The sequence below is a fragment of the Montipora foliosa genome, unplaced genomic scaffold, assembly GCF_036669935.1.
Source record: "Montipora foliosa isolate CH-2021 unplaced genomic scaffold, ASM3666993v2 scaffold_253, whole genome shotgun sequence".
Taxonomy (NCBI): domain Eukaryota; kingdom Metazoa; phylum Cnidaria; class Anthozoa; order Scleractinia; family Acroporidae; genus Montipora; species Montipora foliosa.
The window spans coordinates 17,920-26,210 of NW_027179556.1; positions in this window are offsets into that span (position 1 = coordinate 17,920).

Sequence of the window (8,291 nt, forward strand, 5' to 3'; positions counted from 1 at the left end):
AGTGATGACTGTCGATCAAATTGTTGGGCGCGCTGATGGCCCGCTTTGACCACAGAGACAGGATAGCCACGTTTTTCGAAGAACTGGCACATCTCCTCTGATTTGCTGGAAAAATCGGAGTCATCACTACATAGACGTCGAAGTCTAAGAAATTGAGAATAAGGGATGGAGTTCTTGACATGTGATGGATGTGACGATGAATACAACAAATGACTGTGTGAATCAGTAGGTTTGTAGTGCACACTAGTACATAGCACGTTGCCTCTAATAGAAACGTTGATATCTAGAAAAGCCAATGAAGTTTCCGAAATTTCCCAGGTATATTTAAGAGCCGGATGAAAAGAGTTGACGGAGGTTATAAATTGATCGAGTTCTTCTCTGCTGGATGAAATAGCGCCGATGCAGTCGTCGATGTAACGGCCGTAGAGTTCAGGTTTGGGGCCGTTGTACTGACTAAAAAATTGGTGTTCAACATATCCTACAAAAAGATTGGCATAGCTACAATCTCGGACAAAACCTGTTGAGACAAAGTGTCCTTTTTGGTACTCCAACCACTTATCCAAACGTTCAGATTAAAATCCGCCCTTTCCCCTCCCCCCAAACTCAATGTTGCCTTATCTTGGTCGGAAATATACTGTAGAACATATGACAATACTCAGCAACATTGACTGAGGGGGAAGGGGAGTGAGAAGGGGGGAGTAAGTAGCGGTGTGTCAAAATGGAGGTGAAATTGTGTCACTGTCTCAACAGTTTTGTCCGAGATTGTCTGCGATCGCATAACCTAAAGAAATAGCATTAGTTCTGTGGTTTTTCAAACCAGGGCAACAATTTTTGGACAGTTCAGTAAGTGTGACTCGAGATATAATTTTGTAAGGAAAAATAGCTAATTAACCTAATTAGTGAGGTCACAAAAGGAAAGAATTGTGTGTCCTTACACTGCAAGTATGGTTTTCCGGAGAGTAATTGAGGCGAAAAGACGAACTTATGCAATGTTTGTGTATCCAAAGGATGTGTGGCCAAACAACATAGCTTTCTATCTACATAATGTGAGTTTCTACCACTAAACCAATTTAGTAGACCTAGCAAGGGGACCACAAGGGCCAAATTGATGCAACAAATGTGAAGATCTTAATAGAAGTGGCACGGAAAAGGGTGCTAGAGTATGCAGCGGCAGGAGAGTCATAAAAGTTATTATTTTTCAAGAGCTATGGAAAAGGAGTCCTCCGGTGAACTCAGTATGAAAAAATGAATGGTGAGTTGTTTGCTTGCTTCGTGGAGAACAACTATGACGCCATGCATATGCTGCCCAGAACGGGAACATCCCAGTCATGGATTCAGGGTGGAGACCCCAGTCCAAATTGTGTCTCTGAACGAAATATGTTGGAACGCAGTTGTTCTCAGCTATTAAACATACTAAGCAGTGCCCAGAAGCCCGGACATTAATCCTACAGAAAATTTATTTCATTTAGTGAAGTTAAAACTTCACAGAGAGGCGATTAACTTCTGTCAACATCAGGAAAGAAACATACGAGGAATTTTCCACCCGTGTGATTAGAACACTGATGACATTCTCAGTAGAAACAATCAATATCTACCAGACTTGATGGATAATAGAATATTCCGAGAAAAAGACTACAGAACAAAATATTAGAAGTTATATATCTTCAACAGTTTCGATTTAAGGTGTAAAACGCACCCTTTCAGAACTCTGAGAAACACACTTACAAATAAGTGGAATGCTCTAACTCAATTATCATTTATTTACTCAAAGACCAGATGATCGTAAATGTCACGAACGAGGAAGGAAAATTTACTTCAAATTGATATTCTGTGGATGTTTCTGGTCAAATTATAATTTAATATGGCTTTCTTGAAGATTTCGTACCTATTTACACGATTAACAGCGAGTTTGAAGCAAGTTTCAACGGTTAACAGCGGTTAACGCAACATCTTTAAGGAGAGGACTCTTTCAATTGCTTGTTAATGCGAGCGATGTCTGTTAACCGTCAAAAGCTCTTGTTAACCGTAGGTATATTTCTACAGCTCCTTTCTAATGACATGTTAATCGACTCATGATTGCTGAAAGACTTTATAGACGTTAAATAAAGTCGCTGGAAGACACCGAGTAAATTCCTTATGTTACTCCCTTGGGATTTACTTTCCATCTACAGGCCATCATGTCGCTTTGACGATCATCAATTTCTCCATTTTTAACAAACATTATGGGGCCTTTAGAGTGAAAGATGTTGGTCTGTCTCTATATCGATAGAAATGTCTTGTTCAAACTGTGTTTTTAGTGCGGGTAAATGAACAACATGCTCCTCAAACAGTAATAAAAGATCGCGCCAAAAAATATAATAGTTGGCAACTACCGGAAGTCATTTCAAAAAGATACATTAAAATCCGCAACTCTCTATAAGATTGTGCTCAAGACAACAATTCCAATACTTAAAACATGTCTTAGCAACCTGTCAAAAAATGTATCTTTTCAAATAATTACTCATTTTTCGGCTTTAGAAACATAACGTGTTACAGACAATCTCGGACAAAACCTGTTGAGACAAAGTGTCCTTTTTGGTACTCCAACCACTTATCCAAACGTTCAGATTAAAATCCGCCCTTTCCCCTCCCCCCAAACTCAATGTTGCCTTATCTTGGTCGGAAATATACTGTAGAACATATGACAATACTCAGCAACATTGACTGAGGGGGAAGGGGAGTGAGAAGGGGGGAGTAAGTAGCGGTGTGTCAAAATGGAGGTGAAATTGTGTCACTGTCTCAACAGTTTTGTCCGAGATTGTCTGCGATCGCATAACCTAAAGAAATAGCATTAGTTCTGTGGTTTTTCAAACCAGGGCAACAATTTTTGGACAGTTCAGTAAGTGTGACTCGAGATATAATTTTGTAAGGAAAAATAGCTAATTAACCTAATTAGTGAGGTCACAAAAGGAAAGAATTGTGTGTCCTTACACTGCAAGTATGGTTTTCCGGAGAGTAATTGAGGCGAAAAGACGAACTTATGCAATGTTTGTGTATCCAAAGGATGTGTGGCCAAACAACATAGCTTTCTATCTACATAATGTGAGTTTCTACCACTAAACCAATTTAGTAGACCTAGCAAGGGGACCACAAGGGCCAAATTGATGCAACAAATGTGAAGATCTTAATAGAAGTGGCACGGAAAAGGGTGCTAGAGTATGCAGCGGCAGGAGAGTCATAAAAGTTATTATTTTTCAAGAGCTATGGAAAAGGAGTCCTCCGGTGAACTCAGTATGAAAAAATGAATGGTGAGTTGTTTGCTTGCTTCGTGGAGAACAACTATGACGCCATGCATATGCTGCCCAGAACGGGAACATCCCAGTCATGGATTCAGGGTGGAGACCCCAGTCCAAATTGTGTCTCTGAACGAAATATGTTGGAACGCAGTTGTTCTCAGCTATTAAACATACTAAGCAGTGCCCAGAAGCCCGGACATTAATCCTACAGAAAATTTATTTCATTTAGTGAAGTTAAAACTTCACAGAGAGGCGATTAACTTCTGTCAACATCAGGAAAGAAACATACGAGGAATTTTCCACCCGTGTGATTAGAACACTGATGACATTCTCAGTAGAAACAATCAATATCTACCAGACTTGATGGATAATAGAATATTCCGAGAAAAAGACTACAGAACAAAATATTAGAAGTTATATATCTTCAACAGTTTCGATTTAAGGTGTAAAACGCACCCTTTCAGAACTCTGAGAAACACACTTACAAATAAGTGGAATGCTCTAACTCAATTATCATTTATTTACTCAAAGACCAGATGATCGTAAATGTCACGAACGAGGAAGGAAAATTTACTTCAAATTGATATTCTGTGGATGTTTCTGGTCAAATTATAATTTAATATGGCTTTCTTGAAGATTTCGTACCTATTTACACGATTAACAGCGAGTTTGAAGCAAGTTTCAACGGTTAACAGCGGTTAACGCAACATCTTTAAGGAGAGGACTCTTTCAATTGCTTGTTAATGCGAGCGATGTCTGTTAACCGTCAAAAGCTCTTGTTAACCGTAGGTATATTTCTACAGCTCCTTTCTAATGACATGTTAATCGACTCATGATTGCTGAAAGACTTTATAGACGTTAAATAAAGTCGCTGGAAGACACCGAGTAAATTCCTTATGTTACTCCCTTGGGATTTACTTTCCATCTACAGGCCATCATGTCGCTTTGACGATCATCAATTTCTCCATTTTTAACAAACATTATGGGGCCTTTAGAGTGAAAGATGTTGGTCTGTCTCTATATCGATAGAAATGTCTTGTTCAAACTGTGTTTTTAGTGCGGGTAAATGAACAACATGCTCCTCAAACAGTAATAAAAGATCGCGCCAAAAAATATAATAGTTGGCAACTACCGGAAGTCATTTCAAAAAGATACATTAAAATCCGCAACTCTCTATAAGATTGTGCTCAAGACAACAATTCCAATACTTAAAACATGTCTTAGCAACCTGTCAAAAAATGTATCTTTTCAAATAATTACTCATTTTTCGGCTTTAGAAACATAACGTGTTACAGACAATCTCGGACAAAACCTGTTGAGACAAAGTGTCCTTTTTGGTACTCCAACCACTTATCCAAACGTTCAGATTAAAATCCGCCCTTTCCCCTCCCCCCAAACTCAATGTTGCCTTATCTTGGTCGGAAATATACTGTAGAACATATGACAATACTCAGCAACATTGACTGAGGGGGAAGGGGAGTGAGAAGGGGGGAGTAAGTAGCGGTGTGTCAAAATGGAGGTGAAATTGTGTCACTGTCTCAACAGTTTTGTCCGAGATTGTCTGCGATCGCATAACCTAAAGAAATAGCATTAGTTCTGTGGTTTTTCAAACCAGGGCAACAATTTTTGGACAGTTCAGTAAGTGTGACTCGAGATATAATTTTGTAAGGAAAAATAGCTAATTAACCTAATTAGTGAGGTCACAAAAGGAAAGAATTGTGTGTCCTTACACTGCAAGTATGGTTTTCCGGAGAGTAATTGAGGCGAAAAGACGAACTTATGCAATGTTTGTGTATCCAAAGGATGTGTGGCCAAACAACATAGCTTTCTATCTACATAATGTGAGTTTCTACCACTAAACCAATTTAGTAGACCTAGCAAGGGGACCACAAGGGCCAAATTGATGCAACAAATGTGAAGATCTTAATAGAAGTGGCACGGAAAAGGGTGCTAGAGTATGCAGCGGCAGGAGAGTCATAAAAGTTATTATTTTTCAAGAGCTATGGAAAAGGAGTCCTCCGGTGAACTCAGTATGAAAAAATGAATGGTGAGTTGTTTGCTTGCTTCGTGGAGAACAACTATGACGCCATGCATATGCTGCCCAGAACGGGAACATCCCAGTCATGGATTCAGGGTGGAGACCCCAGTCCAAATTGTGTCTCTGAACGAAATATGTTGGAACGCAGTTGTTCTCAGCTATTAAACATACTAAGCAGTGCCCAGAAGCCCGGACATTAATCCTACAGAAAATTTATTTCATTTAGTGAAGTTAAAACTTCACAGAGAGGCGATTAACTTCTGTCAACATCAGGAAAGAAACATACGAGGAATTTTCCACCCGTGTGATTAGAACACTGATGACATTCTCAGTAGAAACAATCAATATCTACCAGACTTGATGGATAATAGAATATTCCGAGAAAAAGACTACAGAACAAAATATTAGAAGTTATATATCTTCAACAGTTTCGATTTAAGGTGTAAAACGCACCCTTTCAGAACTCTGAGAAACACACTTACAAATAAGTGGAATGCTCTAACTCAATTATCATTTATTTACTCAAAGACCAGATGATCGTAAATGTCACGAACGAGGAAGGAAAATTTACTTCAAATTGATATTCTGTGGATGTTTCTGGTCAAATTATAATTTAATATGGCTTTCTTGAAGATTTCGTACCTATTTACACGATTAACAGCGAGTTTGAAGCAAGTTTCAACGGTTAACAGCGGTTAACGCAACATCTTTAAGGAGAGGACTCTTTCAATTGCTTGTTAATGCGAGCGATGTCTGTTAACCGTCAAAAGCTCTTGTTAACCGTAGGTATATTTCTACAGCTCCTTTCTAATGACATGTTAATCGACTCATGATTGCTGAAAGACTTTATAGACGTTAAATAAAGTCGCTGGAAGACACCGAGTAAATTCCTTATGTTACTCCCTTGGGATTTACTTTCCATCTACAGGCCATCATGTCGCTTTGACGATCATCAATTTCTCCATTTTTAACAAACATTATGGGGCCTTTAGAGTGAAAGATGTTGGTCTGTCTCTATATCGATAGAAATGTCTTGTTCAAACTGTGTTTTTAGTGCGGGTAAATGAACAACATGCTCCTCAAACAGTAATAAAAGATCGCGCCAAAAAATATAATAGTTGGCAACTACCGGAAGTCATTTCAAAAAGATACATTAAAATCCGCAACTCTCTATAAGATTGTGCTCAAGACAACAATTCCAATACTTAAAACATGTCTTAGCAACCTGTCAAAAAATGTATCTTTTCAAATAATTACTCATTTTTCGGCTTTAGAAACATAACGTGTTACAGACAATCTCGGACAAAACCTGTTGAGACAAAGTGTCCTTTTTGGTACTCCAACCACTTATCCAAACGTTCAGATTAAAATCCGCCCTTTCCCCTCCCCCCAAACTCAATGTTGCCTTATCTTGGTCGGAAATATACTGTAGAACATATGACAATACTCAGCAACATTGACTGAGGGGGAAGGGGAGTGAGAAGGGGGGAGTAAGTAGCGGTGTGTCAAAATGGAGGTGAAATTGTGTCACTGTCTCAACAGTTTTGTCCGAGATTGTCTGCGATCGCATAACCTAAAGAAATAGCATTAGTTCTGTGGTTTTTCAAACCAGGGCAACAATTTTTGGACAGTTCAGTAAGTGTGACTCGAGATATAATTTTGTAAGGAAAAATAGCTAATTAACCTAATTAGTGAGGTCACAAAAGGAAAGAATTGTGTGTCCTTACACTGCAAGTATGGTTTTCCGGAGAGTAATTGAGGCGAAAAGACGAACTTATGCAATGTTTGTGTATCCAAAGGATGTGTGGCCAAACAACATAGCTTTCTATCTACATAATGTGAGTTTCTACCACTAAACCAATTTAGTAGACCTAGCAAGGGGACCACAAGGGCCAAATTGATGCAACAAATGTGAAGATCTTAATAGAAGTGGCACGGAAAAGGGTGCTAGAGTATGCAGCGGCAGGAGAGTCATAAAAGTTATTATTTTTCAAGAGCTATGGAAAAGGAGTCCTCCGGTGAACTCAGTATGAAAAAATGAATGGTGAGTTGTTTGCTTGCTTCGTGGAGAACAACTATGACGCCATGCATATGCTGCCCAGAACGGGAACATCCCAGTCATGGATTCAGGGTGGAGACCCCAGTCCAAATTGTGTCTCTGAACGAAATATGTTGGAACGCAGTTGTTCTCAGCTATTAAACATACTAAGCAGTGCCCAGAAGCCCGGACATTAATCCTACAGAAAATTTATTTCATTTAGTGAAGTTAAAACTTCACAGAGAGGCGATTAACTTCTGTCAACATCAGGAAAGAAACATACGAGGAATTTTCCACCCGTGTGATTAGAACACTGATGACATTCTCAGTAGAAACAATCAATATCTACCAGACTTGATGGATAATAGAATATTCCGAGAAAAAGACTACAGAACAAAATATTAGAAGTTATATATCTTCAACAGTTTCGATTTAAGGTGTAAAACGCACCCTTTCAGAACTCTGAGAAACACACTTACAAATAAGTGGAATGCTCTAACTCAATTATCATTTATTTACTCAAAGACCAGATGATCGTAAATGTCACGAACGAGGAAGGAAAATTTACTTCAAATTGATATTCTGTGGATGTTTCTGGTCAAATTATAATTTAATATGGCTTTCTTGAAGATTTCGTACCTATTTACACGATTAACAGCGAGTTTGAAGCAAGTTTCAACGGTTAACAGCGGTTAACGCAACATCTTTAAGGAGAGGACTCTTTCAATTGCTTGTTAATGCGAGCGATGTCTGTTAACCGTCAAAAGCTCTTGTTAACCGTAGGTATATTTCTACAGCTCCTTTCTAATGACATGTTAATCGACTCATGATTGCTGAAAGACTTTATAGACGTTAAATAAAGTCGCTGGAAGACACCGAGTAAATTCCTTATGTTACTCCCTTGGGATTTACTTTCCATCTACAGGCCATCATGTCGCTT